The sequence below is a fragment of the Neomonachus schauinslandi genome, chromosome 4, assembly GCF_002201575.2.
Source record: "Neomonachus schauinslandi chromosome 4, ASM220157v2, whole genome shotgun sequence".
In the NCBI taxonomy this organism is placed as follows: Eukaryota; Metazoa; Chordata; class Mammalia; order Carnivora; family Phocidae; genus Neomonachus; species Neomonachus schauinslandi.
In genome coordinates, this window is record NC_058406.1 from 36,472,809 (window position 1) to 36,482,198 (window position 9,390).

A 9,390-nucleotide genomic window follows, 5' to 3' on the forward strand; every position below is an offset into this window, starting at 1 on the left:
TCAGCCTCCCTTGCATCATCTCAAGCGTCCCCTCAGAAGCATTCCACCTCGTCTCTCCCTGCTTACACGAATCTCATCCTTCGAGGACAGAGGAGTCCTGCTTGTTCCGGGGACACCCTCCTGACCACTCCAGCCCCCAATGGCCTCCTCATCAGACCACCTAAAATGACTGAAGTAACCCCGTGCTTTCATGGAATGATTCCCTTTCCAGTAAATGTTTGGCTACATGCTATATTCGGATGCTATTTTTACAACAAGAAATCCAACTTGAGTCAGTTTAAACAAAGAAAAGGGGAAGTGATTACAAGGGACTTGGAATCTCAAGCAACCTAACGCAGGAAAGGACTTTACCCAGCTCAGCGATCCAGGGCATACGTATCTCTCTGCTTCTGGCTCTTCCCAGGCTGGCCTTCTCTGCCCTCTACCAGAGGAGGGGCAACATGACTGCTCACAGCACCTGACAGGTCCAGCCATCTCCAAATCCCAAGAGAAGGTGATTGGCCCAACTGAAGTAGGTGCCCCACTCTGGCCCACTCGGCTTTGGGAAGGAGAATGGGGTCACGTGGTACTAACAAGGCTGCTAGGCTATTCCTACTTCCCCATAGTCATGGGGATCGGGGGCTGGGCTGTTCTGACAGAAGGGACATTGTCATGAGCAGAGCAGATAGCCCAAAGATGTCGATTACATATCTATAATGTAACATGACTAAATGCTCATGACTATCCTACTCACCTACTCTGTGACTTCACGCAAGTCCTTCCCCTCTTGGGCTGCGGTTTTCACTGGACACAGAGGAGGGGGGACTAAGTGTTCTGTTGGACTCCTTAACTCTCTGGGACTTTGGGCCAACTACTTACCCTCTCTGAACCTCTTCTTTCTCACCTGGGAGTAAAATGGGAGCAACGCTACCCACCTCACAGAGTTCTCATAAGATAGCATGCCTGAGAATGCCTAACATGGGCTGGGTCCTGAGATGCTCCAGAAATGCTCTTGACGCTAGTAGATTTAAATTGGGGTAGCCTCCCAGCTTACAGTGATATCCCCGCCGCCCCCCATGGTCATGGCTGTGCTACCCCATGTGTTTGGGGGAATTGTTTCTCCTCTAGCTGGAATCTGCCCCCCTCCGACAGTTATTTGTCAAGGGGAGAGCGTGTCCCAAATTGGATCCCTTGGAGGGCTTCTCTGGGGCTACCCCCCCCCAACTGCAGCTCTTTTGTCTCTGTTTACAGAACTGTAAGGACGGGACTATAAAGCTGCCAACACCCAGGTCCCCAACCTCATGGAGGAAGTGGTCTTTGAAATTGAAGCCAGCATGAAGAGGATGTTCAAGTACTTGGTTCCCAGACATTGCCAAATCCTGTTTCATCTTTACCATAAGTTATGAGCCAGTGCATCCTCCTCATTTCTCTTAAGTTGGTTTGAGTTGGTGGTTCTGTCGCTTGCAAGCAACAACTCCAGATAATACTGCTCCTCCCTGCGTAAACCTCAGAATCCTGACCTATAAAATGCTGGGGTTGCAGCCTGCCCCTTCATTTCTGATGCTCTATTACTGCATCCATCAATTTCTTCATTTCATCTGTCAGTCCGTTAGTCAGCAACTGCGTGGCATCTGTTCTGTCCCTGGCCCTCTGTTGGATGCTGGGGGTCTCACTAGGGGAATAACTCACACCACCAGTTCCGGAGACTTACAGAGTCGGGAGGGGCCCCGAACAAGCATTTCATACTGAGCGTGGTAATGGCTGTGTCGGAGGGAAGCACAGGAGCTGTAGGGAAGTCAGAGAAGGAGCCCAGGGCTATTTGAAATGCTTCCTGGAGGAGGTGGCCCGAGCTGAGTCTTTCAGATGCGGGTGGGAGCAGAGAGAGGAGGAAGGGCAGGCATTCCAGGCAGAAGCAGCTAACTCTGTAAGAGCCCAAAGGAGAATGAGGGAAAGTGGCAGCCTGGGGCTGGAGGGAAGGGACACAAGGGATGAATTTATTTGTATTTTCCACCCACGTAACTTCTGCGGGGAGAAAAAAAACAATAACAAGACCTCCATTTTTTAAGCTGGGAAAATCCCTAGGGTGGAGTCTTTGAACGGGGAGGAAAGAAGTGACTCCTGGCCACAGTAAAGCGCTGGAGCAAATGATCCTTTCCCTTGCAGGCCGCCCCACTGGCCCTTGGTCCCCCAGGGAAGCCATGCTTGCAGTTGCATCCAGAGGCTGGTCCTGAGGCTGTTGGACCTGTCTAAAAATAGGAAGGCAGGGAGCCTAACGCCAAGCAGACGGCAGAAGAGCAGGCCTGGGAGGAGCGCAAACATCCCCCCTCCTAGGAATCATACTCATTACATTCTGAGCAAAGGCGGTTCACAATGCATCCTGGAGAAAATATGCAGTTATTGCCCCCAAACATGCCAAAGCTCGACTAATGACTGCACGCCTGCTCCAAAGGCATAAACTATTCCAGATGCTACTTCTTGCCTCTGTGAGAGCCCTTCTTTCTTCCAGCCTGAGGTTCTGGACTCTTCCTTGGGTTCTAGTCCTTTGGGAGACACAGGGTCAGCTGAGGGTCTTGGGGTAAGTGATCACCCTCTCTGGGCCTCATTGGGGCATTCTACAGGATCTTTGCCTTAACAGACCATTGTGGAGACTAGGCCACCCTGGCCCATGTGGGGGTTGGTGGGAGAAGGGGGCCAGGTGGGAAGCTGGGAGCCGGTGTCCTAGGTGATCTGGGTGAGGCAGGGGTTTCTGAACCTGAGCGAGTTCAGTTTCTGTATTTACCAAGTGGTAATGAGTCTGCAGGAAAGCAGTACTTTGACAACTCACAGTGTCAAACACACTCAGGGATTGTGCCAGCTGGAGAGCCCTGCAGCTTCGGCCTGTCTTCTGGCTGGGTGCCTCCGGGCAGCTCCCTCCACTCTGTGGCCCTCCGCTCCCTCGTCTGTGAATTGGGAATGGTTTCTGGTTAAAGAAAACCTCCGGTTAAAGAACTCACACATGCTTATTGCCTAATTTTTAAAAATTTAATCAACCCGTCTTTGAACAGATGATACACTCACTGGATTCCAAGTTCAAAAGATGCAAATGGTACAGAGTTAGTCTCCTTCTCACTCCTGTCTCATAACTGCACCATTTTCTTCCACTGAGGCAACCATTGCTATTGGTTTCTGGTGTATTCAACATGTATAAGTTACAAGAATTTTTATTGCAGTATTACCACACACACACACACACACACACACACACACACACACACAGCCAAGTGAATATGTCTCAAAAACACAACTTGGTGAATAATATTCATAGTTCTAATTCCTAAAGAGAAAAAAAGGAACAATACCTGAAACTCATCACGTACAGATAAAACTGTTGATATTTTGGTGTATTTTCTTCCTCTTCCTTCCTGTGTATGTACATACACATAAACATCAGAACCATGCTGTATACTTTTGTACCCTGTTTTTTATATTTAACCTATGCCACAGACATTTCCTCACGTCATTAAAAACTCCCCCCCAATTTTCTTTCAATGTTTGCCTAATGTTTCAAAGAATGGACCCAACCTTCCTATAGGGCATCAGGTTCAATTTTTCCCTTTTAGAAATAACACCGTGATGACCATCCTTGAACATCCATCATGAGCACATCCCTCAGGATGAAGTCCTAGCAGGGGAATCACTGAATCAAATAACACGAACTATAGTATTAAAACTCAGGAGAAAGCAAGGAGGGTCAGGCCTGATGCACAGAACTGCCCTGTTAGAGCTGTTATGTAAGGCTCTGTCCTCCTTCTGGGCACAGACACAGGGCTCCATGAGTGTGAGCTAGGCCTTCGTCCCTCGAGTCGCCCCCTGACAGCCACCAAGGAGCACCTCAGTCTTGTCTGAGCTTTATTATTTTAATCTCTGGAGACTTGCCAAATGGTGGCCTGGTGAATGTTTAACAGCTGGCTCTTGGAGGGGAGGTAGGTTCTGATTTGTGGCATTTGCCCATTTCTGTGGTGTAAAACCTCCCACTGTGGCCAATTTCAAACTGCCAGCATGTCGTGGAAAGCAGAGTTGGGATGAGAGGCACCTAATCTCATAGGCTGGTCGGAGCTGACTTGTCTTCTTACCTGCCCTTGGCTTCCCCTTGTCCCCCTTCCTCCTTCCTGTTCATCCCCCTCCCTGAGGCTCATCCAAAGTGATAGGGAATGAATATTCTGTGGGGAGGTGGATGTTGCTGAAGAATGAGAACATCTTCTCCCAGTTCTCTAAAGGAGAAACTGAGGCGCAAGGAGGTCCAGATGACTGCCCCAGGTCACCCAGCCAGATGCTCTTCCATAGGGGTGTTACTCCCTGCTCGCTGCTTGGGACACTTCTCAGATGGGAGTCCGTGCTTCCTACTGTGAAAATACACTGCCTTTTCTAACACTCCTCCTCCTCTTCTTCCTCTTTGGGGACTCCTGTGCCAGGATCCACAAGAGCACGAGTCCCAGGCCTTGCCCTCCAGGAGCTGAGAGCCAAGTGGGGAGGCAGACGCACGCGGGTGGTTTATACCAGGCAGACGGGTGAGTGCCCTGTAGGAGCTCCCCTGTTCAAGCGACTCCAGTTGCTCTAGAAGCTTCCATGCTTCTCTCTTCTCTCTGGGTAGCAGACACGGTTGAGGACTTCTCTTCCTCCTTCCTCAGGGAACCTGTTTTTTCTCAATATCTACCTTCTTTCACTCAGCAACCCATTTCAGGAGCAAGTCAGCCATCCCCAGCTGTGGGAGTGGGTAGGTTCTGATCAGTCTTGATCAAACCTGTCCTTTATTCTTCCTTGTCAGAGATTGTTTAGGAATGGGAAGTGATCCAATTCTGGCCAATGGGCGCTGAGGAGACATGGGGAGGGGGTAGCGGGGGCAGGGGGCCCTGCATAGAAAGAGACAACCTCTCTTCTTCTGGATACTTGGAACTCAGTGCTGCAGCTCTGGGTGTTGTAATTATCTTGTCACCAGCCTGAAGATGAAGCCAACCCATGAGGGATAGCAGTGCCAAGAGAATCACAGATAAGGGGAGCCAGATCCCTAACTGCATCCTCCCTCTGACTGTCTTGTTACAGAGAAAACAGATTTCCTTCCAGCCTAAATCACTTTGAGTTGATGTTTTCTGTTACTTGAAGCCAAAAACATCCTAGATGATGAAACACTTCCCGTCCATCGTCCACACAGCAAATGCAGTGGTTACTCTACAACGGGGATCTTATCACATCGCTTCCTGATTCCAGTCCTTCAGCGGCTTTTTAGGAAGTTAGGACAAAATCTGTGTTCACTGTGTCTCTTCCTGCATCACGCCTACCCACCTCCCAGCCAGCGTCAGCCCCTGCAGGTAGGACAGTGGCTCGGCATCCCCGGCTCCCTGGCGCCTGGCATAGAGTCTGCCGCGAGGCGCGCCCTTGATGAACACCGTGGAGTAAGTGCGCAGGAGAGGGAGCTGGGGGTGGGGGTGGGGTAGGCGGTCAGAGTCCTAGACTTTGCACTGACTGACTTGTTCTGGGACTTTGGGTGCATCTCTCCTCTGTCTGGACCTCAATATCCAAAACTGTAAAGAAGGTACACTGTGGACTAAAGCAGCAGCTTAAGAATTGGGATTCAAAGTACCTCTCAGTGACTCCGTATAATAGCAGTCATGCTTTCAGTGTCCACGGACTCAGAGCTTTACAACACGGGTGTTTGCCTGTCACGGTAGCATTGATGTCCATTTGGAAAGCCTTCCTCCTTGTGTGTGACAGCACTGGGGGCCACGTGGTTTCCAGATGCCTGCCCTGAGCTAAGGGGCCCGCGGGCTCGGAGCCCCGGCCTGCAGCATCGCAGAGGTCCTCAGGCACTAGGGGCTTGTGTCTGGCATGGGCCAGAGCAGTTGTACCTCTTGCTCAGGGTCACACAGCCATTAGCGGTGGATTCAGACTCACTCTTCTCCCACCTGGGCTCCTTTGGCTCAGCCAGCCTGGCCCACAGCACCAGTCCCCCTCAGTGTCCCTGGAAATGAGAAGCAGGGAGGCCTGTGAGCCCTGAGATTGCCCAGGGTGGGGGACGAGGTAGATGGCAGAACACAGAACGCTGACAGCCCCAAATGACAGGGAACATACTTCAGATGCCGGGGGCGTGGTTTAGGAGCGGCTGGAATTACACCCTCAGGGGCTGAGCCAACATGGTCTCAGTCTGAGCCTGAACCGAGTCTGGACCAGGCAGAGGCAGGGACCCCGTGGGGGTCCCGGCCCAGGGCCGCAGGGCTGAGCAGAGAGGCAGTGGAGGCAGGAGGCAGATTCCTAGCTGGAAACCAGGCACCGAGATCTTCTACCTTTCTAGACATGTGTGGTCATTTGTTAGTTGTTCATGCATCATTCATTCGTTCCTTCATTCACTCAGCCACGTCCTCAGTCACTCAACAATGCTCACGGAGCTGCATCACCTGCAGCCTGGCATCGGGTCCGAGGAGGAACTGGGCACAGAGGGAGGGAGACGCAGAGCACGTGCTCAAGTCTCTCTGGGTAGGGTCGGGCCAGAGGCGCCGGAGGGCCTTCTGCCTGGGGAAGGGCGAGGAAGGGGAAACTGGGAAATGTGTTCTAGGGATGAAGTGTTTATCTTCTGAGAGTGGTCCTCAAAGGACAAGGAGGAGTACACCAGGCCGGCCAGGGGGTGTCTCTCAGAGGGGAGAATGGCACATCTTGTTCATGAAGGGCTTAGGAGATCAAGGGGCTGGTTGGAAAAATAAATGAGGCTGTATTTGTATCTGAAGCTGGCAAAGCGGGCTGTGCTCATTTCAGTTCGCAAAGGCTCAGAGCAGGAGAGGACCTTGGCTGAAAGCAAGCGGCTCTGCAGAGAATGTGTGTATGGGGAGGGGAAGTGGGCACAGGGGCCTGGGGAGCAGCGGGGCCGCAGGTCCGGCCATGGGGCACCCGCCAGCCGGCCTTCCCAACAGTGTAGTCTGACTCCAGATGGGAGCCAGGGAGGGGGGCCTCTGAAGGTGCTCAAGCAGGGCTGCAGAGGGGGCGTCGCTCTAGCTGCTGAGGAGAGGTGGAATTAGAGGGGGAGGCTCGGAGAGCAGCCAGGAGGCAACTGCCCTGGGCACTGTTAGAACTGGTATTGGCCTGAACAACCACCAGGACAGAGGTACAAGAGCAGAGGACGGATCTGAGAGAGACTGCTGGGAACTGACAGGTCTGGGTGACTGGAGGTGGTCGGAGAGTGAGAGAGAGGGGCCCATGGTGATGGACGGGATGATGGCCAATTCCTGGACTGTGTGGCAGTGGATGTTTAAGCCACTGCCTGAGATGGACGGCTGGAGGGTCCCTCTCTGTCTTGGTCTGGAGTGAATAGGAATGAGGGGTCCGATGCTCCCCCAGAGCCAGAGCTTTGGTTCACACCTCACCGTCTGCTCAGCCTCCCATCTGGTCTCAGCCTCCAGCCTCTTCCCTCTGTAGGCTCTCTGCGGCCACACTGATCGCAACAAGGGATCTGACCATGTCACTCCCCTGCTGAAAAACTCGAGGGTTACCTGTTGTCTGGAAAGATCTGAGCTCCTTAGCCTGGCAAATAAAGTCATCTACAGTCTGACCCTATCTACCTTCTCTGTCTCCGTCCCTTGGCACTCTCTACTAGCTACAGTGAATGATAATAGTAACAGCAACAAACAACAAACAACAGCTAACACACAACATTGATGTATGCCAGGCAGTGTCCCAAGAACTTTACATATATTCACTCATGTAATTCTTAGTTGAAAAACATGGCGAATCTTGGACTTTCCGGAATGGGCCATATCCTCTTGCTCTCAGATCTTCGTACCTTCAGTTTTCTTGTTCTGGTAACCAGCTGTCCTTCCAGCCATGTGATATGTATTTATAGACCATTGGCTTGTGCCAGGCCCTGTACTAAGTGCCCGGGATCCCCATAGGAGTGAGATGTATACGGGCCCTCAATGCATAGTCTAGTGTGGGAGACAGATCCATGAAGAGTCAGTAAGATAAGTGCAGTGACAGAGAGGATGGGGGCACAGAATGAGCCCTAATCCAGCCTGGGGCCTGCCAATCTGGACCACTGGAGCTTTATCCTCTCCAGGAAGCTTCCCTGACGTTGCCAGGCTGGCTGAGGTCCCTCTTCTGTGCCCCTACAGTCCCTTCTCTGCCCACATCACACACCAACCACTGTGTATGGGGAGTGTCTGTGTGGCTGCACCCTCCTGAGCATAGTGAAGGCAAGAACAGTCTGACTCATCATCGACACAGCCCCCGAGGCAGCCTGGACACAGATCCTTAGGATTTGCTGAATAGAAGTGCTTGAAGGATGAAGAGTCACAAAGAGGGGCATCCTCCTCTTGGGTTGTTCTCTGATGCTCTCCCCAGAGACAAGCCTGATCTTATTTCCTTTTCTGAGCCTGGCTCAGGCCCCTTAGCCCAGAAGACACCCCAGGGTCAGGCCCTGGGGGTAAGGCTGGGGCTGCTGCCTTCATTAACTGGTTCAGAAAAGGCCACACCAGAATGGGGGCCCAACCACCCCCAGCCAGGTTGGAAGCATCTGCCCCAGGCTCCTGAGGGAGGAGCAGTATTCTGGGTAGCTCTAGTCTTGGGGGTAAGAGGGAAGAGGCCCTGCAGCAGCCCTCAGAAGCTCTGGGTGGTTGGGGTGGGGTGGGGTGTCTCTGAGAGTTTCTTTGGTTCCTGAGCCCCCTCTGCAGCCTCTGGGCTATGGGATCCGTGGATGCTATGATGAAGGGCTTAAGGAATAAATGACTCTAGAGTGGTCTCTAGGGGTATTTGAGGAATATTCCAGGAAGCCTTATGAGGCCTGATGACAGCTCAGGCTGGCCCCTTGGACTCTCACTGGGTTAACATAGCTCTTTCTCCCCAGAGCTCTGGAGTGGCAATCATGGGCCCTCCTAGAGGGGCTGTGAATCTCAGGGCAAGGACCTGAAAGGACTTTCCCAGGCAGAGTGGTTGGGAAGGTCTGGCCCCCACCCTCTGCTCCTTGCCTCGAAGCCCATCTTGGCTCATGGTGCCTCTGCAGGGGTGGGGCTGGGGGCAGGGAGCCTTGGGGGCTGATGCTAACAGCTTTGGACAGGGTGGGAATTTCCATTCCTATCTAGGCAGCCATCAACGCTGTGTGCCCTGACCTGGGCCTTTGGCCTCCAAAGGGCAGTGGGAAGGCCGGCCCCAGGGCCAATCCCTGGCCATTAATCCCTCCTGCCAGCCTGAATATCCACCCAGCGTGGTCAGACAAAGGACTGCCCAGTCCAGCCACTGTGTTCCTCCCGCCCCAGGGGCTCCACTCAGACGCTGGGCCGCCTGGAATCCAGGCCCATGAGAAAGGGGCCGCCTTCACTGGCCATCTTATGCCCGGATGCTCAGTCGCATCCCGTCCGGCCCAGGGCCTATGAAAAGAGGGCCCAGCCACGCTGA